The sequence below is a fragment of the Chlorocebus sabaeus genome, chromosome 12 (assembly GCF_047675955.1).
Source record: "Chlorocebus sabaeus isolate Y175 chromosome 12, mChlSab1.0.hap1, whole genome shotgun sequence".
Classification (NCBI taxonomy): Eukaryota; Metazoa; Chordata; class Mammalia; order Primates; family Cercopithecidae; genus Chlorocebus; species Chlorocebus sabaeus.
In genome coordinates this window covers 24,124,077-24,150,510 of record NC_132915.1, presented here as the reverse complement: position 1 = coordinate 24,150,510, position 26,434 = coordinate 24,124,077, and the positions used below count along the sequence as shown (strand labels likewise).

General features: G+C 34.6%; 1 long non-coding RNA gene across 2 annotated transcripts in view; it reads left to right on the top strand.

Moving 5' to 3' along the window:
• The window catches only part of LOC103219590 (uncharacterized), a 143,506-nt gene that overhangs the window by 834 nt on the left and 116,238 nt on the right, over positions 1–26,434 (top strand). The window lies entirely within an intron of this gene.

Genomic DNA, 26,434 nt, shown 5'->3' with positions numbered 1-26,434 from the left:
CAGTATCTGTACTCAGACTAAAAGTGGTGAAACCAGGGAGCCTACTCAGTACTGTTCCTTTCTACAAAGTGTTGTCACCTTTAACATCTGCCTGATTTTGGTCAGTCTCTGATAACCTCAAAAAAAAACTTATTTTTTAGATTATCTACTGTTGTTTACAATTATCTGTGTAAAAATTGGTTCAATAAGAGCTAATCAGCCATTAGCAAATGAGGGATCCAAGAACATTGATATTAGATGTTTCTTAGTTTGTGCTGTGAGAATTTCAAGCTTTAATTACATCACACACATTCTGTTTTGGCAGGTTTTTATATTCATTCCATTCAAAATATTTTCTAATATGTCTTGTTATTGCTTCTTGACACATCTTAGTAAGTTATTTAGAAGTATTTTGTTTAATTTTCAAATATTTGGAGATTTTTCAAATATCTTCATTTTTTTTTCAAATTTAATTTCATTAGGGTCAGGTAACCCTCTCTGATTTTAATATATTTAAATTTACTCCCAGTTTGGCCCTTCTTAATAAATATTCTATGTTCAGTCAATAGAATGCATAAATTGTTGTTGTTTAGAGTAATACTCTAAAATACCATTTTAGTTAATAGTGTTGCTCAAGTCTTCAATATTTCTAATATTTCAAAAAATTAAGAAGTATGTTAAAATCTCATAATTATGAATTTATCTATTTTTTCAAGTCCTTCAGTTTTTTAAATGAATATCTTTTGAACTTCTCATATACATTGCATATATTTTAGTATTATTTTTCCCTTTTTTATTTTGAAATATTTCTGATAATATTCTTTGTACTGAAGTACTTTGACGTTATCATAACCACCTCCGTTTGTTTGTTTGTTTGTTTAATATTGATTACATGGTATCTTTTTCCATCCTTTAGATTTTAACTTATCTCTGCTTCTTCCTAGAGAGTGTATAGCTGTAAATGGCATTAACAGTTGACCCCTAAACAATATGAGTTTGAACTGTGGAGGTCTGCTTCTAGGTGAATATTTTTTCAAACAAATGTGGGTCTAAAATACAGTATTTATGGGACAAGAAATCCATACATAGGTAGGGCAGACTTTTTGTATACATGGTTCCACAGGGCCTACCATGGGACTTAAGTATTAATGGATTTTGGTATATGCGAAATTCCTGGAACCAATCCCCATGTATACCAAGGGATGGTTGTAGCTGGGTTTTGTTTTTTATTTAATGATAATCTCTGCCTTTTAAAGGACAAACTTAGATAATTCACATGTAATTTATCAATAAGTTTAGATTTAAGCATTTCATTTTGCTGTTGGTTTTTCTGTTTTCCCTATCTCTATGTGCTCCTTTTTTTGTCTTTCTCAGTTTTATTTGGGCTGAGAATTTTTTAAGTTTTTCCACGTTATCTCCACTGTTGGCACTAATGGAAACTTAAAGGGCTTACAAAATTTATCTTTGACTCATCACAGTCTATCTATAAATAATATTATAAAACTTAATGAAAAATGTAAGACTCTTGTTACAGTATACTTTTATTCTACTCCATTCACTGTGTTACTGTTGTCATATATTTTACTTTTCATGTACCATAATCATCAAGTAAATAGCTATTACTTTTGCTTTAAACAAGTAAGTATCTGAAAGAAGTGAATAAAATAATTTATATATATATATGTTTACTATTTATACTTAGCATGTATATTTATCATGGATAAACATCAAATGCTTTTCATTCTTCTGTGTAGACCTGGGTGTCCATTTATTATCATTTTTATTTTGCCAGAAAATTTTCTCACAACATTTCTTGTAGTGCAGTTCTCCAAAAGAGAATTAGCTCAGCTTTTGTTTATTTTAAAACATCTGTGTTTTCTATTGGGGGAAGTAGCTTTATTGAATGTTAATTGCATAGTTTGATGAATTTTGACAAGTGTCTACAGTTGTATAACCACCACCACAAATGTCATAGACCATATTCCTGTCACTGAAAAAGTTCTTCTGTGCTCCTTTGTAGTCAATATTCTCTTCCCATCTGCTTGCCCCGGCAACAATTAATCTTCTTTTCATCACTAAAATTTTATCTTTCCTAGTTTGTCATATAAGTGGAATAATATAATATCTAGTCTTTTGTACTTGGATTTCTTTACTTAACATAATGCTTTGAAATTTATTTGCTATATTGTATATGGCATTTCTTTATACCTTTACTTTTTTTTTAACTGAGTAAATAATGGATTATTATTCATTGTATGGATATGCCACAATTTGTTTATCCATTAACCAACTGATGGAACATTTGGCTTATTTCCAATTTTTGACTATTTCAAATAAAGTTATTTAAAAATTCAGGTATAAGATGTTAGGTAGACATGCCTTTATATTTCTTGGACTTGATCTATCATATTTCTTGGAATTTGTAGTTTTATATATAACTTAAGCTGTCATAATAGTTTTCAAAGTGGTAGAGCCATTTTACACTCCTACCTACACTGTTTGTGAGTTCCTGTAGACCCATATTCTCTCAGATACTTGGTACTATCAGTCTTTTTAACCTTAGTCATTCTAACGATTATATAGTATTATTACATTGTGATTTTAATTTGCATTTCCCTGATGACTAATGCTGGTGAACATATTTTTATGTACCTATTTATCATCTGCATATCTTTCTGTTGATGTGTCATTAAAATCTTTTGACTATTTTAAATTTGCATATCTTAATACTGTATTAGATTCTTTGTATGTTCTGGATACATGTTCTTTTGGGGTTGTATGTTTTGTAAATATTTTCTCCAGACTATGCATTGTTTTGGATTTTTCTATTTTTTTTTTTTTTTTTTTTTAAGATAAGGTCTTGCTCTGTAGCCCTGCCTGGAATGCCATGGCACGATCTCGGTTCGTTGCAGCCTTGACCTCCCAGGCTCAAACAATCCTCCTGCCTCAACATCTTGAGGAAACTACAGGCATGCACCATCACAACCGGCTAATTTTGTTCATTTTTTGTAGACATGAGGTCTCACTATGTTGTCCAGACTTAATTTTTTTATCAGTGTATTTTTCAGGATAACGATTTCTGATGTTGTCTTCTTTTTTTTTTTTTTTTTGTATTTGTGGGTTTTTAAATCCAATTTACAAAATACCCAACAGAAAGCAAATAAGATTCTTTTGTTTTATTCTAAAAGTTTATAGTTTTGGCTTTTGTCTTTAGATCTAAGATACATTTTCAGTAAGATTTGTGTATGATCTGAGGTAAAGGTTGATATTCATTTTAAATTATATGTATATGCTTATCCCATATTTCCAGCACAGTTTGTTGAAAAGATTCTCTTTACCATCATTGAATTTCCTTGGTAATTGTCAATTGGCTATATGTATACGTTTCTATTTCTGGACTCCCTAGTCTATTTCATTCAGTTATATGTCTACCTTTATGCCAGTGCTACACTGTCAAAATTATTCACCTTTATAATACATTTTGACATTAAGTGGTTCAAATCCTCCAAATTCACTCTTTTTTTTTCAAAGTTATTTTTGCTATTATAAGTTCTTTGCATTTCCACATGTATTTAGAATGTATTTTTCAGTTTCTGCAAATATCTTCTGGGAATTTGATTGAAATTGATTTAATCAGTAGAGTTTGTGGGATAAAGTACATTTTAACCTTGAATACTGTAATCCATTTGACATTTCTTTTTAAGCTTTGTTAGGGCAGATGTAGAGTAGCCTTTACTGTAGGTTAGTTCATCCCTGCTTCTAAAACCTTTGTGTGCCTCTTCTGAATACCCCAGTTATCTGACAAGATTCTTTCACTTTGAGTGGTTGGAACCCAAATGACTCCCATTCCCCTGTGATCTCTGAATTTACTCAGTTTAGAGTGCCCCAGAATTTTTTTTAATCTTTTATGTGCACGGTTTAATATGTAGCCAAAGATTTAAAGGTATCCTTATGCAGATTACTGTTGCTCATTCACTGCCTGACTCCATTCTCTGCAGTACTCCTCTGTTCATATACCAGCTGGTTTAGGAAATTCCCAACACAATTTCGGTTTTCTCAATCCAGTGAGACAACTCTATTCTCCTTCGATTTATCTTCCCAGTGCCATAATCCAGAAAGTGCTTTCAGACAGAAGATGGAGATCCCCATAGCTGTAACATCTTGTTTTCTGGATTCAGGTATCACCATCCCATGCTGCCTCTTTTCTAATTTCTGAAAACGACTGTTTCACTTACGTTGTCCAGTTTTCAATTTGTTTATAGCTTGAGAGACTTTCTGGTACCAGGTTCTCCAATGCAGCCAGAATTTTAACTTGAAAATCTTTTGAAACTGAATTTTCTTCTCTGCTTTTTACCCTTACAATAACACATAGAAACATTGGCTTCCATGGTGGCTTTGTACAAGACTCATCTGCAGAGCATTTTTCTCATTTGCTCTTTTTCTAAAACATTTTTCTCATAGAAACAGAAATTATATTTAATCATATTCTTTATTTCATGTCACACCATCATCGCTCTGTTAGAGTGATTAGCACGGGCTACTCTAACAAAACATCTCATTAGCTTAACAACCTAAATGATTAATTTTCACCCATGTCACAGACCATTGTAAGCCAAGTAGGCTCTACTTGGTGAATGTTCTCTGACTGATGACTCAGGTATCCAGGATCTTTTCATCTTGTGATGCAGCTGAATTCACAAGAAAAGAAAGAAAGAATGACAGAGTGATCACACATAAGGTATACTCATCAGGCCCCAAAGTATTGTGTTTCACTTCTACCACTCTCCATTGTCCAAAACTCACTCACATGATTCCAGCACACTTGCACAGAGTCTATAGTCTTCACTTGTGTCCAATAAAAGAATATGGTTTTGGTGAACTAGTCAGTCTTTACCACAAATTTAAATTCATGCAAAATTACTCTGTTTTATTTCATATCACTCCGTTATCTCTAATTCCCAGGCTCATTCTCAACTCATCATCACAATCACCTAGTGTTATATTTATCTTAATATGAATTTTGTTTAAAAATTGAGAGTTGTTTTTTATATATATACACACACACACACATTGTTGTATATATGTATGCATATGTATATATATAAAGTATATATATACTTTAGAATAAATAGTTCATGCTGTGCCTAAGATTTTATTTTGCTTAACAATTTGTATTTTTACACCTGTTTCTGTTGTTATATGTATCTTAACAGAATACTAGAAATTCTTAACCATTTTCGTGACTTAGGATCAAAAGTAATTCTGAGATTTTGAGATTCTGATTCAGTTATTACAGGGTGAGGTAGGAACACCCAATAGAAAAAGAAAAAGAAAAAGAAAAAAAAACAAAGGCAGGCATTCAAACACTAAAACAAATTTAAAACAAAAACCATTAAAAGAAAACCCAAAATAAAAAAAGGCTTCTAATAGTAACTATGATGCATAGCCCTGGCTGAGAACCACTGATCTGTTTATCACACCTGAGTTATGGGAAACTACATAAAGAACTGTTACTGTTATTTTGTAATCTCAAGGGGTCCAAATTCTGCTATATTTTTCCCATTTGTATGACATTTTTTCTTCTCTAAATGACTCTACAGATATATATCTGATCATGGTCAGAGATCAATGTTCTATGTTGGAAATATAAAATATATATTCTTAACACCTCCAGTGATGTTCTGACAATAAAAGTAAAACAAAGTACTCATAAGCATAATTTTAGAATCATATACATTTATTGTTGAGAAATGTCTAGATATTTTCTTGTGCACACTATAAGTGCATACACATACATCAAATATTCATATTCTTGTAAAAAGAGGAACAAAATCCTTATGCAAACTGAGAAACAAACCATGAAAGATAGTTTATAAATGAGGATTTAATTGTTTGAATTCTTTGAAAGTTAAAATTTTCCTGAATATTTAGTTGATCCATTAACTAATTGGAGTTTCTTTTACTGCCAATCGTCTTCTTATAAGGCATATAAAGGCTAGCCTCAAAAAGAGAAAGACATTATCAACAGACAGAATATTATTAGTTGGGTGATGTCAATGGGTCCTGAGTTCAAAGCTTGAATAACGAACTAGAGAAAATGTTCCAGATTTGGAATTCCTGACAACCTAGGGAAACAATATGGTTTGGATTTGGGTCTCCAACCAAATCTCATGTCAAATTGTAATCCCCAGTGTTGGAGGAGGGTCTGGTGGGAGGTGACTGGATCATGGGGGTTGATTTCTCCCTTACTGTTCTCATGACAGAGAATGAGTTCTCATGTAACAGTGTGCAGCCCCTCCCCCTCCTCTGGCTTCCTCCTTCTCCAGCTATGTACCACGTGCCTGCTTCCCCTTTGCCTTCTGCCATGATTATGTTTCCCTGAGGCCTCCCCAGCCACGCTTCCTGTACGGCCTGCATAACTGTGAGTCAATTAAACCGGGTTTTTTTTTTTTTTTTTTTTTTTTTAAAGTAAATTACCCAGTCTCAGGTAGTTCTTTATAACAATGTGAGAATGAACTAATACAGGAAACAAGCAAGACAAAAGAACAACTGGCAAGGGATGGAATGTCCTAAAGTTTCTCCATCACATATGATGTTTGTAAATATGAAGGCTTTGTTGTGTTAAGGAAATTGCTTCTATGCCTATTGTTGAAAATTTATAATCATAAAATGTATTGAACTTCATAAATACATTTATGACATCTATCAACATACTGTACTGACTTTTTCCTTTTTTAGCATGTCTAAAAAATATTTATTTATTTATTTATTTATTTATTTATTTATTTATTCATTCATTCATTTGGACAGTCTTGCTCTATCACCCGGGTTGGAATGCAGTGACATGATCTTGGCTCACTGCAGCCTTCACCTCCTGGGTTCAAGAAATTCTCATGCCTCAGCCTCCCAAGTAACTGGGATTACAGGCATGTGCTATCACTCTTGGATAATTTTTGTATTTTTAGTAGAGACAGCGTTTTTCCATGTTGGACTGGCTGGTCTCAAACTCCTGACCTCAAGTGATCCACTCACCTTGGCCTCCCAAAATGCTGGGATTACAGACATGATCTCTTTGCCCAGCGATAATTTTTTGTTTAGTGTAATAATGTGTTGCTTGATATTCTAATGATAATTCATCCTTGAATGTTTGGATTAAATCTTCGTTTAGTGTAATGTATTGTTATGTATTTTACATAGTAAGTGCACTATAAAATTTATACTATTTTACTAATCTTACCTTTAGTCCAGTTTCTTCAGACTACCTTTATATTGCTGGACTGAATTTATTGTATAAGCTACCTCAAATCATTTTTTCAAGAATCAGATGGGGTTTAAATAATCATATACTTTCAGCAATGAAATAGAAACAGAAGAGAAATACTGATTATTGTGCTTGTCTCATTCAGATGATAGTTAATAATTGCATTCACGTGATATATTATTATCACTATATTATACAGTGATTCTCAACCGTTCCTTGGGGCATGCTTCCCTATCCTGCCGATGTGACTGATGAATATTTATTAAGCATGTGAAAGGCAAGCAGGCATCAAACAAAGTTCAAAAGCTTTGCCATAAAAAGGATTGCTCTTCGGTATATATTGGAGTGTCAGAAAGACTTCCTTATTTAGTCCAAAGGAGGTGGAAGTTAAGTGGCTAAGCTCTTCAGTTCTCTCTAATGATATATGCAATTGAGTTTGCTTCAGATTTAGCTTCTAAAGCTATCTATTCAAATATCAAATAATCAGGGAAACACAAAAAGAAACATCCTAGGTACCAAGCTATATTTTATACTTTTATACACATATATTTCTGCCCATGAAGGCTTAGGCTTTATTTCTTCAGTTTATGAAAAGGGATAGAATAAGCCTTGGGAACATAAATTATAACACCAGAATCAGGCAGTAGCAATATTGTCAAGTTAAAAGGTTGAGGAATAATCTTAATTGAGAATATCTTCTACCCTTCTACTGCTGGGGCCTCCAACTCTGCATCTAATATCTTGAGCACAAAACCATTGGGTGCATAAGATCAAATAATTTTGGTTAATATATGATTTTTGTATTTTTAAATGACTGTTAATCAGGAAAATACTTCCCTAGCCTATCTGTAAATCTTAATACAGATTACATTCTTGGCCTGGGGGTGAGGAAAATGATTGGCACAACTGACTTAAGAGTAGTATCAGTTTTTTATGTCAATATCCATACACTGTGCGTGTGCGTGTGTGTGTGTGTGTGTGGCGAGGGGGCCAGTGTCTAATTCAATTATTCTATACTTTTTATCATGGGTTGCATTGTATCCCTCAAAATATGATTTTATATTTCCTAGTACCCTCAGATTGTGACATTATTTGGAGTCTGCATCTTTACTGAGGTAATCAAATTAAAATGAGATCATTAGAGTGGTCTGTAATCCAATATAACTACTGTTCTTATGTAAAGGGGCAACTTAGATAGATACAGATGCACATAGAAGAAAGATGATGTGAATAGACAGACATAGAAAGTAGACGACCATCTATAAGCCCATAAAAGAGACCTGGAATAGATTTTTCACTCACGGCCTTCAGAAGAAATCAATCCTGATGACATGGTGATTTCAGACTTCTAGCTTTCAAAATTGTGAATCAATAAACTTCTAATTTTTCAGCCATACAATTTATGGCATTTTTTAAATGATAATCTGAGCAAACTAATACAGTCTCATGTTAACACAAAATGGGGCTATTAAACAGTACAAGTACAGTACAGTACAGAAAGTCCAAAGTGAGTCCATCCAGTCCTTCCTATTCTTCTTTAATACCAGAAAAATGATATTTTTCCCTCCCCATCCCTTCCTTCCCCTCCCCTCCCCTCCCCTCCCTTGCCTTCCCTTGCCTTCCCTTTCTTTCTTTTCTTTCTCTTTTTCTTGCTTCCTCTCTTTCTCTTTATCTCTCTTTCTTTCATCTTTCCGTCACTTCCTCCCTCCCTCCCTCCCTCCCTCTCTCTTTTTTTTTTTTCTTATGCAAGCCCCTGATGTGGTTCTTACAGGAAGTTACTAATGCCAATTTTTCCCATGTTCCTGTGTCCATCTCATATGTGTTTTCCCCCACCTTATGGGTTCTATGTAATTTTAACAGGAAATCTCCTTTTATTGTGACTAGGTGTTCTTGGTTTTGTTTTAACGGGGCCCTGGCTAGAATCTTGGTTTCTCAAGTCAAGGGCCATAACTAATTGATTTTAATATTCTTGCACCAGGTAGGCAGAGTGCATGAAATACAGTGGCTAGTAAATACTGCTCAATGAACACATAAACAATTAAATAAATAGCTTAATTCATATGAACTGTTTCTGTTGTTAAGCCTTGAGGTTCTCTTTGTGTCCATTATAATTAAACAGATATTTTTGTTGTTTTCCTATTTTTCTGATGTATTCAGATTCTACTATTTTCTTATTATTTTTAAAAATTATTCTGTTCACTAGATATTGGTATGTTTGCACGGATGGGGAGGTGTTCATGTTAAAGTGCATGCTTGAGAGATTCTTACATGAGATAATATAATTTCTTTCAGCCTTATAATGTATTACGTAGGCTAATCTTTGTCACATATCTTCACTCATTCGTATATTGATTTTATTGCCGTTTGACTTATTAGTATTTTCTAAGCCCTTTATTGTATATGTTACCAAGGTTTCTGTACCTCTGAAGATATCAACATTCATTTTTAAACTCGCCCACCTATTTATTTTAGTTAGGACCTCTGGTGAATGTATGTTTTCAAGGGATCAATCTGAAATTTACAGAAATAAACTTTTAATGTTCTCTCACCTTTCCAGAATCCTAAGTGGGAATACAAAAATAGTAAAAGTCTCAAATTAATTAAAACTGTATAAATAACTACTCCAGTGTTACCTGGTGGATACAAATTAAGAAGAGTAAATGAATAATTTAAATAATTGTTCATACTATTAGATGGGCAAAAACCCGATGGTTATAGCATCAAGCATACATGCAGAAAGCTAAGATCTTTATTTTCTTATTACTCTCAGAATAAATCAATATTTTTGTGGATAATTACCAGTTTAGGGCCAAGTAATATCCTAAACTTAGGCTTTCTGTAAAGAACATTCAATGAACTGAGAAAGCATACATCTTTAGCATTTGTTTTTGAAAGTGTGACAGTTTGCTGTAATTTTGGCCCCTACACCTGTATGAGCTTAGTGTTATTTTATATTAATTTGAAGATTGGTATGGTTTTACTGTCTGTGCTTGAAGGTTATTTTTATTGCTCAGGTATTATTTTGACATCTACAAATGCCCAAGATTTTGAGGAAAGCAAATTTGCACAATCTGTTTGGGAAAAAAAATAGATCCACTAACATATGAAGCAAATTCTTAACTTCATTTTTTCAAGTCACTTCACAGATTTGTGCCTTGAGTTTTTATTTGCCTCTTTAAAATACTGATATTGCTTCTTATCTGCCATCTTCACAAGGTTGTTCTAAGACTCAGGCAAGATGGGCATTTATTCTTTGAGAAATGTACATTTTAAAATTAAGAAGTTTAATGCTAAAAAGTACTCTAACAGTCTTTCAAGAGTTGATATAATTAAATGATATAATTAAACCAAGTGCTGAATTTTCAAATTCATGGCAATACCCATATGAAGAATATGCATAATGGAGGCTGTACAGTGCTGACGTTTTAGAGGGCAACTGGAAGGAAAAGTAGCAATTTTCTATGGTATTAGAGGTTTCCATTTTATTTCAACATATTAAAATTAAACAGTACCTATATATTGTTTTAGTTGAATTTTTCTTGGTGTTTCTTAATTTGGAGAAATTTCTGTTTTATCTCCAATGAGCTGTTTGTTTATTTGTAATTTGGGAAATGCCTTTTCATCAGTTTTATGAATAGTTTAGGAAACAAAGGTGATTTTTCTCGGTGGAATATAATGGACTTAATAAGTAATATTTGTTTTCAAAAATGCATTTTGGCTAAATCATAAGCACTTTAACATTTAAGATTCATGGTTCAAAGAGTGATAAAGCTAGTTCAGGCAACATTAATGAATACAAACGAGTCATTCAAATGTATATCTACATGTACTGTGTGGAAAGCTATATATAGAGAGGGATGCAACTTATATGCGTACATATCCAGAGACTACCATTTGTTAAGGTAGTGTCAAAAAAGTGTCTTTAAAAAAAGTGAAGTTGCTTTGTTGAAATGTATTCTTAAAACTACGCTGATCATTCATGACTAATAATATAAAACCTAGTGACTTTATCTTGTCATCTTGCAGAGCCATGGAGATATTGAACTTGCATAGACTTTTATCATTTGACTGTCTTTGCCTGCTAGTCTTCTATCATTTTTTGGCATGAATAGCTAAATGTACACCTCTCTTTCCCTGAGTTATGCCTTTGAGGGCACATTACTTGGCTCTTGGGTGTATGTAAAAGGCATCTAATGCAAAGACTGCTCTCAGAATGTTAAAGAGAATCTGCTGCTTCTGATAAAAATACTCTATATCCCTTCCCCTTTCTTTCCCTTGAGATTAAGAGAGTAACATGGTGTAGTGGAAGGAGCATACCTTTAAATTTGAGTATCAATGTATTATTTATCTGTCTGTATAGATGAAAATTATAATACCTGTCTGAAATCACAAGCAATCAGATTGATCCAGAGTTCCTATTTGCAATATATGTTATCTTCTGACAGAAAATAATATTGGCTGGATGAAGTCAGTGCAGTGACTTACCACTTATGTTTTAGCTAAAGAGGTAAATTCATGATCTTCCAGCTCAAAGTATATACTGACTATCTGCTTCTGAATGTCTGAGATTTTACCGTGAGAACAATGCATACTCATAGAATTTGAAAACTTCAGATCTCTTTCATATTCTGTATTCTTTTAATTGTAGAAATCTCTCAGGAATTTAGTTATGAATCATTAACACTTTAGTAAAAATTTACACAGTAAACGTTTAATGGATAACTCTTACATCCCAGGCACCATGTGACACAGATGGTATCTTGGAAATAGATTTTTAAAAGTCTTCATTTTTTTAAAGCTATTTAGGTTTGAGATAGATCTCAAAAACGACGAAACAGGATAAAGAGCCTATTTTTGGTTTTTTTTTGATACAGCTCTTGTAAGCAGTACTGTCCACCTTTCACCACTGTTGATCAGCAGATAAATCTTGCCAATGAATTTCTAAATCATCAAAACAAACTCCATTCTGCAAGTTGGCTATTCTCTCATGTCTTATCCACAAACTCTATTACCATTTATTTCCTTTAAATCTATTCTTTGTTTTTCTAATTAGGTGCACATCATTGCTTTCCCACTTGTGACTTTGACTTTTTATTGACTAATTTTGCTACCTGATAGGCAGCACCTCCCAAAATCACTTGGAAAAAAAAATCTCTTCTACATCTAACCTTACACTTGAAAACTTAGACTTACTAAACCTCTTCTCTACTCTGAATACACAAGTACCATTGACACTGCCTATAGAGAGATACAGAACTAGAATCCTGGGGTGGCCAGGTTTAGGATTTTCAGGGAAGGTGACTTGGTCTGCTTCACTTTGCCGTCATCACAAAGCTGTACCATAGGGAACTCAAGGGCACCATCTCATACCCAAGATAAGGAGACTACAGCATTTATATTATAATTCTCAGTATTGTATTGCCTTTTATAACAAATGGATTTCAGAACACTGGAGAAACTGGATTTCATACATAACAGTCCTTTTGACTCTGAAATTCAAATATAAAAATGGAATCTCTTGGTAAGAAAGATAATACTGGCCAAGCACGGTGGCTCGTGCCTGTAATCCCAGCACTTTGGGAGGCCAAGGTGGGAAGATCACAAGGTCAGGAGATTGAGACCATCCTGGCCAACATGGTGAAACCCCATCTCTACTAAAAATACAAAAATTAGCTGGGTGTGGTGGTGTGTGCCTGTAATCCCAGCTACTCGGGAGGCTGAAACACGAGAATTGCTTGAACTCAGGAGGTGGGGGGTTGCAGTGAGCCGAGATCGTGCCACTGCACTCCAGCCTGGCGACAGAGCAAGACTCCATCTCAAAAAACAAAACAAAACAAAACAAAAAACAAAGAAAAAAAGAAATGAAAGATAATACAGTGATAAGAGTGCTGCATGTAGAACTTTATCCATGATATGGTAGTTCTAGTTTCAACATGTAGTAAATTTATATCTTGGAAGATGTTCATTTACAAATTTGAAACTTATTCTATTTTTTTAACTCAATTTTTATTTTACTTTGAAATGTCACCATCTTAAACTGCATTCTTCGAGCTATGCAATTCCTAATTATCTAAGATTATTTTAGTTTTTTAATCCTAGCTATAATTCTCTAATTTTAAAATCATGTTTTTTGAAAACTATTTTCATCTTTTACACAATAGTATTTGGAGAAAGAGATGACATAAGTGATATCCATAAAACCTTATACTTAGTCTAAACAGCATAAGAATACAGATCTTGGTGATAAAGACACTATAACTTTTTGCAGACCAAGGCAAGTGTTTGCAATGCAAAGATCTTCTGGACTAGACATTTCCTGGGAGATGGTCACAAAAGAGGTAAAATCTTCAGTCCTCCCAGAAAAACATCTGGTTTCTACTTTGCTCTGGGAGAGTTGAAACCCAGAGAGCATCACTGAAATTGAATTATTCCATGTTAGCCATTTTGAAACTTTAAGCGTACCATATCCAAACTTTCAACTCTCATTGGATTAGTTAAATCATAATGAAGGTTTAAAACTGACAATGAAAAGCTGAAAAACCTACTAAACTCATTAGAAATTGTGTTACTCTGTCTAATATTCAAAGAAAGAGACATTGTATAATGATGTTTAATTCCACATTTTGGGCTTTTAAATGCATAATCCTTGACCATCCTAATATATTACATATTTGGCAAAATGAGACTAGACACAAATGATTAAAAGGATTTTATAAACTAATTTTGAGATGACATGTGTATTTGTTAACTTAGTGGCAACAGTCAGGCATTCATGATAACCCCGGACATAGAGGAAGTAAAGTTATCTCCTTAAAATTAAGCCATGAAACCAGTATTTTGGAGCAGAGATGTGCAAAATCATTTTGAAGAGGCAGAATGGCTGCAAAGTAATTAGTATTAGTTGTAAAATGATTGATTAATATGAATCAATAAGAATGTCTGAAAGGATGAGGGTCAGAAGTAAACAAGAAGATGAGGATCAAAAGTGGACATTAGAAAAAAAAAAAAGAGCTTAAGGCCAGGGTACCACCAGGAGCCTCACAGGGTAAAGCATACCTTTAAATAGGAAACAAAAATCCAGATACTGGAAGACAAATCCGTTATTGTGCTAACAAGACTGATGCCATTAAACATCAGATTCCTATTGTAACTTTTCCTGCTTCATTCTGTAGTCATGCAGCAAATTCTGCCTATGGTTCTGTTTAGCTTTAGAGTTTTTCTACTCTAAAGAGATAAGTCACTGGTTATGTCAAACGTTATAGGTTTCACTGAAAATTTAAAAATTGCTGATACCAGTTCTGAGCAATGATTAGGTCAACCTTCTGTACCTATACAAATATTAAGACTATGTTCTTGGTGATAGTCAAGGTAATATCTTGTTGACCCTGGTGAAGCTGGGCAATGCGGGTTTTGAGTAAATATTCTTGAAATTCCTGTAATATTCAATATTTCCTCATAAAACAAGTGTAAATTTTGTACCTAAACTCCATTGTAAAGTAAATGTTATCTTCCAAAAATTAAACGGCATCCACGTTTGAGTTTACATCTTACTGAGCTGACCAAGATTTTAATCTCAGCCTTTATTAGGATTCACTCCCACATCCTTGGTTGTGCAAAAATCCAAGGGCTTTAAGCAGAGTAGAACATTTGGTGAAGCTCTCAAATCTCTACTATTATGCCTGTTGTCCAAACCTTAGTGGTCTCTGAAGATGAATAATTCCATTGCTTCTGTGCCTCACTTAGCCATGAGGTTTTTGTTAAGGCTGAGAGCCCCGAGTGCCTGAACTCAATCTCCCTAGAGGTGTCGTGCACTGATTTCAGACTCTGAATTACTGTGGTCTCCCTTTAATTTTGTCAGAGCATAGGAATTTAAAAGGATTAATATTTTTTATGTTTATACTGCCCTTTTTCTTGGCACTAGCCACTTTTTCAAGAAAAAAAAAAATGGTCATAAATTTCTGAAGTCAATTCCTGGATTTAAAATCAAGCATGTGAAAAAGAACACAAAGCTTGATTACTTCTGGAAAATTAGGAGATAAATAAAAATTTAATTCAGGCTGAATAAAACCAATGTTAATATAACAAAGCATAACCCTATATCATTAAAAGTTTTTAAAATGCCCTTTAACAGCCATTGTATTTTGTATTTTTTTAATAATTAAAGAAATGACTAAGGACATTAATTGGTGAGGGTCAGTATAAGTATGAGGTGCACATGACATTTAAAATTAGCTATTTTTGCTTCAACTCCAATATTACTTTCAGCTAGCTTTCATATAGAAATATTAACTTTTATTTTTTTCTAAAATAATTTAAAAATTCAAAAAGAAATAACATACAATATTCTTTCCTAGTTTGAAATTAATCTATTTCACTGGTACAAAATACTTGAAAAATATTCAAATATTGTATTACTCAATAGAAATCAATCTATGACTCTTCTTAATTCCAGCAGTTGTGACCATAGATGTAGGAGCTTAACTAATTGTTCTCAGTTTTCAAGTCTTCCTTCTTCCAAGTGGTCTTGAAGTACAGGCTGAGCAACCCTAACCCCCAAATTTGAAATCCTGAGTTCTCCAAATCCAAAACATTTTTTGAGCAATGATATTGACACCACAAGTGGAAAATTCTACAACTGATCTCATGTGAAGTGTCTCAGTCAAAACACAGGTACACAACAGTTTTTTCAGCATCCCCCAAGGGAAGAAAGACCCTTGAGCCCCCTTCGTTTATGAGATATATTTTCCAGGCATGCCCAAATTTCCACACACAAGCAGGCCTACAAAAGGTAATACAATGGCTTATGTGCACACCAAATATGCCAGTGTCAGGTTTCCCCATGATGCCCAAGACTTATGTGTATTCCTCAGTGTGATTTGTTGTTGTTGTTTATTCTCTGCTCTGTGTTGTAAAGATTTTGAAAATGCCAAAAAAAACCTGCAGATACTCCTGTGGAGAACAATAATAAGAAAAAGAGAAAGTATTTACATTTATCTCTAGCATGGAGAGTTAAACTGTTGGAGAAACTGGATAGCAATGTAAGTGTGAAACATCTTACAGAAGAGTATGGTGTTAGAATGACCATCATATGTGACATGAAGAAACAAAAAGATAAACTCCTGATGTCCTGTGCTGACGGTGATCAACAGAAATTTACAAAAATATAAAAACTCGGTATAAATCTAAAAATGAAGGTCTTGGTTGCGTATTGAAAGAGAGGATTCCTCAACATTGCAGTGAACACATCCCACTTAAGGGTATGCTGATTATAAAACAGAGTTATGTTAAAATGAACTGAAAATGGAAGGGAACTGTGAATATTTGAGGTTAGTGGAAGAAATTTAAGAAAATACATGGCATTACATTTTTAAAATTTGTGTTAATAAAGAATTGCTGATCAGGAAACAATAGAAAACAAGTTTGTCAAGGTCATCATCAATAAAATCTGGCACCAGAACAAGTCTATAATGTGGATTAAAACATGATTGTTTTGGTGTTATTGCCCCAGAAAGACATTGACTACAGCTGGTAAGACAGCCCCTACAGGAATTAAAGATGCCAAGGAGAAGATAACTGTGCTGGATATGCTAATACAGCAGGTACAAGCTGACATAAGCGTAAACTTGCTGTGATAGGTAAAAGTTTGCACCCTCACTGTTTTCTAGGAGTAGATTTCTTACCAGTCCATTATTATGCAGTAAAATGGCATGGATCACCAGGGTATCCTTTCTCGTTGTTTTTCAAGTATTTTGTACCGGTGGCTCATGCTCATCACAGAGAAGCTGAACTAAATCACAACTGAAAGATTTTGTTATTCTTTGACAGTTGTTTTGGTCATCCTCCAGCTGAAATTCTCATCAAAAATAATGTTTATGCCACACACTTTCTTTCAAATATTACTTCATTAATTTAGCCTTGTGATCAGGATATCCTTAAATTAATGAAGAATAAATATAAAAACACTTTGTTGAAAAGCATGCTAGCAGGAATGAACAGAGGCGTGGGTGTGGAAAGTTTTCAAAAGGAGTTTAGCATGAAGGATGCTGTATATATGCTGTTGTCAACGCTTGGAACACAGTGACTAAAGTTGCCCACGCCTGGCACAACCTATGGCCTGCGAGCATGTTCAATAGTGATGATGCACAGGGTGGTGACTTTGAAAGACTGGGTGTATCACATGAGAAAATATATATATATACCTTCAGAGTCCATCTGTAAGCTGAAAGAAGTGGGTATGGAAGACATTTTTTAACATCGATAATGATGCTCCAGTTGTTCTTTCATTGGCCAATGGTAAAATAGTTAAATTAGTTCTGAATCAAGGTGATGTTGAAAATAATGATGATGAAGATGACATTGTTAACACTGCAGAAAAAGCGCCTATAGATGACATGGTGAAAATGTGATGCACATGTTGAAGGAGTAGAACAGCATGTATTCATAACAGAAAAAGAAACCATTATAGTTTGTAAAATCAAACAGAGTTCTAAGACAAAAACTATTATTAATGAGGCAGATTAATCTGGAAGAAACATTTAAAATTAACAATTGATACAAGTATTCTGATAATGCTACTGTGCTGCTTAGTTACTCTGAACACATTAAGTTTTCACTGTATCAATGGAATGTTGTATTTTTTAATGTTAAGTACTTATATGTAACTAAGTATAAGAAAATGATTGCTTATTGTAGCATATACATTCAGCATCAGGAATGACATTGATGTCAAGCAACCAGATTGTCCACAGGGGTGTCTAAAATAGTGACACCTTTGCTTCCTGATGGTTCAATGTACACAAAGTTTTTTCTTGCACAAAATTATTTGAAATATTGTATAAAATAATATTTAGGCTATGTATATAAGGTATATATGAAACATAAATATATGTTTTTGTTTAGACTTGGGTCCCATCCCATCTCCAAGATATTTCACTGTGTATATGCAAAGATTTCAAAATCTGGAGAAAAAAAAAAAAGCTGAAATTTGAAACACTTTTGGTCCCAAGCTTTCGGATAAGGGATACTCAACCTGTATACTGTTATGGGAAGAGCGTATATTTTTGCTCTCTTGATGTTACCCTTAGACATCTGATTTGTATTGATCAGTAGACTATATGTGAAGAACAGAGGTCTTAAATGTGCTTAAACGTTGTGTCCTTTAAGCCTGTGATCCTCTATGAGAAGAGCATGCTCAAACATAACTTTGGCCTTTTCAGCCAGGGTTTCAAAACAAACATAAATGGAGAGAGACCTGATCTGTTCCTACAATCTGGATTTAAGCTAGACAACACAAAGCCTGAGGCACAGCCACTGGTTCCATGAACATGGGAATAATGCTTATGTAACCCACTGAATTATGAGATATTTTCTCAACAGCAGTGTGGTGGAAATAGCTGATGAATAGAATCTACATATACTTCAGAAGCAAACAAATGATTTTAATTCATGCTCCTGAGTAATCATGGTTTGTATATATGACAGTCATTGAATGTCTGTCAAGAGAATAAGGGGTATTTGTACATTATGAACATAAAAATGTCTACACTATCATTAGTAAATAAGAAGACATGCGATACTGTTAATGTCTTACATATTACAATGTCATTTATGTAAATAGATGTAATTTTATACACATTGTATTAGTCAACACTGTCCAAAGGAACAGAGCCAATATTGTTTGTGTTTGTGTGTGTATGTGTGTGTGTGTGTGTGAGAGAGAGAGAAAGAGAGATGTATGCACAAAGTCTGTCTCTCCCACTCTTTCTTTACAGGTAGATAGATTATATATGGATAATTATATAGGATTCTATATGTGTATATTATATATAATTACACATATATGTATATTGTACATATAAACACATATATATGTGCAATTACATATGATACATATAATTTTATATGTATACACACATAGAATCCTATATAATTGTGTGTGTGTGTGTATATATAGAGAGAGAGAATGTGAGAGAAAGAATTTAAAGAAGTTGAGTCACAATTATGGAGTCTGTCACGTCAAAAATCCACAGGGTTAATACATGGAATTAATCATGGCGATATATATAAGCATATATTTGCTCTATGGTATACTCTGGAATATATTTTCTTTCTCCTGTGGTGTTATTCCCTATGGCCCTGGATCACTATTTAGATGCTCAAAAAAGATTGTTTATTGCCCTGGCCTGACCTTTGGGAAAGATTTTGGGAGAAGGAGGTCTTTTCTTTCAATTCTGTCACTTTCTTTATATTTTTGAATTTCCTACCCAAGTGCATGTCAGAAATTACCAAGTGCATGTACTGTTTTATGATGATTTAAAATAGAATTCTTGACCAGGAGTGGTGGCTTATACCTGTAATCCTAGCATTTTGGGAGGCCACTGCAGGAGAATTGCTTAAGACCAGGAGTTCAAGACCAGCCTGGGCAATATAGTGAGGCCCCATTGTATTAGACCATTCTTTTTTTATTTTTTAAGTTTCACACTCTCTCTTTTTATTTTGTTAGTTCGAATTCTCATTCCTCTTTTTATTTTCATTTTTATTTCAATAGGCTTTTGGGAAACAGGTGGTGTTTGGTTACCTGGATAGGTTCTTTAGTGGCAATTTCTGAAAATTTGGTGCACCCCTCACCCATGCAGTGTACACTGTACCCAATGTGTAGTCTTATATCCCTCAAACCCTTCCCACCTTTTACCACAAGTCCCCAAAGTCCAAAGTATCATAATAATGCCTTTGCATCCACATAGCTTAGCTCCTACTTACGAGTGAGAACATACAAAGTTTGGTTTTCCATTCCTGAGTGATTTCACTTAGAATAATGGTCTCCAATTCCATGCAGGTTGCATTATTTCATTTTTTTTTAATGTCTGAGTAGTATTCCATGGTATATATATGCCACATTTTTTCTCTCTATCTGCACATTGATGGGCATTTGGGTTGATTCAATATTTTTGTAATTGTGAATTGTGCTGCTATAAACACGCATATGCAAGTGTCTTTTTTGTATGACTTCTTTTCCTCTGGGTAGATACCCAAGAGTGAGATTGCTGTATCAAATGGTATATCTATTTTTATTTGATAATTCTTTAAGGAATTTCCACACTGTTTTCCATAGTGTTTGTACTGGTTTACATTCCCACCAGCAATGTAAAAGTATTCCCATTTCACCACATCCATGCTAACATCTATTATTTTTTTATTGTGGCCATTCTTGAGGGAGTAGGGTGGTATCACATTATGGTTTTGATTTGCATTTCCCTGATAATTAGTGATGTGGAGCATTTTTTCATATGTTTGTTGGCAATTTGTACATCTTCTTTTGAGAATTGTCTCTTCATGTCCTTAGTCCAATATTTTATGGAATTTTTTTTTTTTGCTGATTTGTTTGAATTTCCTATAGATTCTGGATATTAGACCTTTGTCAGATGCATAGTTCATAAAGATTTTCTCCTACTTTGTGGGTTATCTGTTTACTAATTATTTCTTTAGTTATACAGAAGCTTTTTAGTTTAATTAAGTCCTGTCTATTTATCTTTGTTTTGTTGAATTTGTTTTTAGGTTCTTGGGCATGAAGACTTTGCCTCAGCCTAAGTTTGTTGTAGATTCTGGATTTTAGTCTTTGTCAGATGTATAGGTTGTGAAGGTTATCTCCCACTCTGTGGGTTGCCTGTTTACTCTGCTGACTGTTCCTTTTGCCCTGCAAAAGCTCTTTAGTTTAATTAAGTCCCACCTATTGATCTTTGTTTTCATTGCATTTTCTTTAGAGTTCTTAGTCATAAAATCCTTGCCTAAGCCAATGTCTAGAAGGGTTTTTCTAGATGTTATCTTCTAGAATTTTTATAGCTTCATTTCTTAGATTTAAGTCCCTGATCCATCTTGAGTTGATTTTTGTATAAGGTGAGAAATGAGGATCTAGTTTCATTCTCCTACATGTGGCTTGCCAATTATTCCATCACCATTTGTTGAATAAGGTGTTTTTTTCCCCACTTTATGTTTTTGTTTGCTTTGTCAAAGATCAGTTGGCTGTAAGCATTTGGGTTTATTTCTGAGTTCTTTATTCGATTTCATTGGTCTATGTGACTATTTTTATACCAGCACCATGCTGTTTTGGTGACTGTGACCTTATAGAATACTTTGAAATCAGGTAATGGGATGCCTCCAGATTTGTTATTTTTGGTTACTCTTGCTTTGGCTATGCAGGCTATTTTTTGGTTCCAGATGAATTTTAGGATTGTTTTTTCTAGTTTTGTGAAGGCTGATGGTGGCATTTTGATGGGAATTGCATTGAATTTGTAGATTGCTTTTGGCAGTATGGTCATCTTCACAATATTGATCCTATGCATCCATGAGCATGGGGTGTGTTTTCATTTGTTTATGTCATCTGTGATTTCTTTCAGCAGTGTTTTGTAGTTTTACTTGTAGAGGTCTTTCAGCTCCTTGGTTAGGTATATTCCTAAGTATTTTATTTTTTGCAGCTTTTATGAAGTGGGGTTGAGTTCTTGATTTGACTTTCAGCTTTGTCACTGTTGGTTTACAGGAAAACTACTGATTTGTGTACATTAATTTTTTATCTGAAACTTTGCTTAATTCATTTATCAGTTCTAGGAGCTTTTTGGAGTAGTCTTTACTGTTTTCTAGGTATACAATCATATCATCAGCAAACAGCAACAATTTGATTTCCTCTTTACTGATTTGAATGCCCTTAATTTCTTTCCCTTGTCTGATAGCACTAGCTAGGACTTCCAGTACTACATTGAATAGAAGTGGGCATCCTTTTATCGTTCCACTTTTCAGGGGGAACACTTTCAACTTTTCCTTGTTCAGTATAATGTTGGCTGTGGGTTTGTCATAGATAGCTTTTATTACCTTAAGGAATGTCTCTTTTATGCCAATTTTTCTGACGGTTTTAATCATAAAAGGATCCTGGAGTTTGTCAAGTGTTGCTTTTTCTGCATCTAGTGAGATGATCATGTGATTTTTGTTTTTAATTCTCTTTATGAACTGTATCACGTGTATTGACTTACATATGTTAAACCCTCCCTGCATTCCTGGTATGAAACCCACTTGATCATGGTGGATTATCTTTTTGATATGCTGTTGAATTTGGGTCACTAGTATTTCGTTGAGGATTTTTGCACCTATGTTCATCATAGATATTGGTCTGTAGTTTTCTTTTCCTACTTTCTTTCTTTCCTTTTTTTTTTTTTTTGGTTGCGTCTGCTCCTGGTTTTTGGTATTAGGGTGATACTAGCTTTATAGAATGGTTTAGGGAAGATTTCCTCTTTCTCTATCTTTTGAATAGTGTCTACAGGATTGGTACCAATTCTTCTTTGAATGTCTGATAGAATTCAGCTGTGAATCTGTCTGATCCTGGACCTTTTTTTATTGGCAATTTTAAAATTACCATTTTAATTTTGCTGCTTGTTATTGATCTGTTCAGTTTCTGTTTCTTCCTAGTTTAATCCAAGAGGGTTGTATAGTTCCAGGAATTTAGCCATCTCCTCTAGGTTTTCTAGCTTGGGTGTGTAAAGGTGTCCATAGTAGCCTTGAAGATCCTCTGTATTTCTGTGGTATCAGTTGTAATAGCTCCCATTTCATTTCTGATTGAGGTTGTTTGGATCTTTTTTTCCTTGGTTAATCTTGCTAATGATCTATCGATTTTGTTTATCTTTTCAAAGAACCAGCTTTTTGTTTCATTTATCTTCTGTATTTTTTTGTTTGTTTCAATTTCATTTAGTTCTTCTCTAATCTTTGTTATTTATTTTCTTCTGTTGAGTTTAGGTTTTATTTGTTCTTTCTCTCTTCCTTGAGGTGTGAAGTTGATTGTCTATTTGTGCTCTTTCAGACTTTTTGATGTAGGTAGTGTAATGCTATAAACTTTTCTCTTAGCACTGCTTTTGCTGTATCTCAGAAGATTTGATGGGTTGTGTCACTATTATCATCCAGTTCAAAGAATTTTTAAATTTCCACCTTGATTTCATTGTTGACTCAACAATCATTTAAGACCAGGTTATTTAATTTCCATGTATTTGCATGGGCTTGATGGTTCCTTTTGGAGTTGATTTACAATTTTATTCCACTGTGGTCTGAGAGAGTACTTGATATAATTTTGATTTTCTTAAATTTCTTGAGACTTGTTCTGTGGCCTACCATATGGTCTAGCTTGGATAATGTTCCATGTGTTGGTAAATAAAATGTATATTCTGCAGTTGTTGGGTAGAATGTTCTGTAAATATTTGTTAAGTCCATTTGTTCTAGTATATACTTTAAACCATTGTTTCTTTGTTGACTTTCTGTCTTGATAACCTGTCTAGTACTGTCAATGGAGTATTCAAATTCCCTGCTATTATTGTGTTGCTGCTATCTAATTTCTTAGGTCTAGTAGTAACTGTTTTATAAATTTGGGGGCTACAGGATTAGGTGCATGTATATTTAGGATTATGATGTTTTGCTGTTGGACTAGTTCTTTATTCATTATATAATGTCTTTTTTTAACTGTTTTTGCTTTAAAGTATCTTTTGTTTGATATAAGAATGACTACTCCTGCTCTCTTTTGATGTCCATTTGCATGGAATATCTTTTTCCACCCCTTTAAGTTTATGTGAGTATTTATGTGTTCGATGAGTCTCAGAAATGCAGCAGATATTTGGCTAGTGAATCGCTATTCATTCTGCCATTCTATATTTTTTAAGTGGAGCATTTAGGTCATTTACATTCAGCATTGGTATTGAGAATTGAGGTACTATTCTATTCATTGTGCTAGTTGTTGCCTGAATACCTTATTTTTTTTTCATTGTGTTATTGTTTTATAAGTTCTGTGAGATTTATGCCTTAAGGAGATTCTATTTTGCTATACTTTTAGGATTTGTTTCAACATTTAGAGCTCCTTTTAGCAGTTTTTGTAGTGCTGTGTTGCTAGTAGCAAATTTTCTCAGCATTTGTTTATTTGAAAAAGACTGTATTTTTCCTCATTGTGAAGCTTAATTTGATTGGATACAAAATTCTTGGCTGATAATTCTTTTTTTAAGGAGGCTAGGACAGGACCACAATCCCTTCTAGCTTGCAGAGTTTCTTCTGAAAAATCTACTGTTAATACGGTAGGTTTTCTTTTAAAGGTTACTTGATTTCTTTTAAAGGTTACAGAGCTCTTACGATTTTTTCCTTCATCTTGCATTTAGATAACCTGGTGATTATGTGCCTAGATGATAATCATTTTGCAATGAATTGCCTGGGCACTTTGAGCTTTTTGTATTTGGATATCTACATCTCTAGCAAGGCCAAGGAAGTTTTCCGCAATTATTCCCTCAAGGATGTTTTCCAGACTTTTAGATTTCTCTTTTTCCTCCGGAGCACCAATTATTCTTAGGTTTGGTCATTTAACATAATCCCAAACTTGTTGGAGATTTTGTTCATTTTTTCTTTGTCTTTGTCAGATTGGGTTCTTTTTATTTTGTCTTTGTTGGATTCAGTTAATCAAAAAGCTTTGTCTTCAAGCTCTGAAGTTCTTTCTCCTAGTTATTCATTTCCATTGCTGAGACATTCCAGAGTATTTTGCAATTCTCTAATGTGTGTCCTTCATTTCTAGAAGCTGTGATTGTTTTTTATTTATGCTATGTATTTCTCTGGAGTTTTTTTTTTTTTGGTCCATATCCTGTATTTTTTTTATTTCTTTAAGTTGGTATTTACCTTCCTCTGGTGCTTTTTGAGTAGTTTAATAGATCTTCTGAATTCTTTTTCTGAAAATTCAGGGAGGAGTTCTTGGTTTGAATCCATTGCTGGTGAGCTAGTGTGATCTTTTCTATGTGTTATATAACCTTGTTTTGTCATATTACTATAATTGCTTTTCTGGTTCCTTCTCAGGTGGGTAGAGTATGTCAGAGAGAAGATCTGGGGCTCAAGAGCTATTGTTCAGATTCTTTTGTCACATGGGGTATTCCCTTTTTGTAATGCTCTCCCCCTTCCCCTAGGGATGGAGTTTCCTAAAATCTGAACTGCAGTGATCATTATTTCTCTTCTGGGTCTAGCCACTCAGTCAGGCTAAAGGACTTCTGGTTGGTACTGGGGAGTGTCTGCAAAGAGTCCTGTGATGTGATATTTCTTCAGGTCTCTCAGCCATGGATACCAGTACCTGCTCCAGTTGAGGTAGCAGGGGAGTGAAATGGACTCTGTGGAGGTCCTTGGCTTTATGTTTGCTTAGTGAGCTAGTTTTGTGTTTGTTGGCCTCCAGCCAGGAGGTGGTGCTTTCAAGAGAACATCAGCTGTGGTCATGTAGAGAGGACACAAGCTTGCCCTAGGATCACCTGGATACGTATGCTGGTTTCTCAGGCAGTGGCCAGTGCCATAGAGCTCCCAAGAGATTATGTCCTTTATTTCCAGCTACTAGGGTGAGTAGAGAAAGACCATCAGATGGGGGCAGGGTTAGGCAAGTTTGAGATCAGACTCTCCTTTGGTGGGGCTTGCTGTGGATGCTGTGGGGGATGGGGGTGTAGTTCTGAGGCCAAGGGAGTTGTGTTCCCAGGGGACTCTTGGTTGCTTCTGCTGCTTCATACAGGTCACCAGGAGAGTGGGAAAAGCCACCAATTACAGGCGTCACCCAGCTTCCATGCAGCCCAGAAGGCCAGTCTCACTGCCATCATGTCCCCCCAGCAGCACCTAGTTTATTTCCAGGCAGCCAGTGAGCAGGGCTGAAAACTTGCCGCAAGATACAAGCCTCCCCTCTGAAAAAGCAAGCTGGGCTTTCAGGTTTCATGCCTCCCTGCCTGCTGCAGTTTCTGTGCTTGGTATCTGCACTCCCTGTTCACCTCCTCCCCTGGATTCTGTCTAGAAAACTTCTTGTTTGCTCTAAGTTGTTACAAACTTTAGCTGGAAGTTTTCTTCTCCCTGTGGTTTTTCCTCAATTTCACTGGCTGGAAGCCCTCCCCAAGGACCGCTGGGAGACAAAGTCAGGAATGGCTTCCCTGGGGATTGTGAGTGCCCACAGGGCTCTTCCTGTGCTTCCTCTACCCGCATAGTTCACTTGGCTCTCTACATTGATCTCAGCTCCAGGCAAGGCCAAATCCTTCTCTTGTGATCTGGATATTCAGGTTCCCCAGTGAGGATGTGTGCTTGGGGGTGAACATTCCCCCTCACACTTTGCACACTCACTGGTTTTCAGAGGTCTCACAGAGCCTGCAGTGGCAAGCTGCTTCCTTCAGTGAT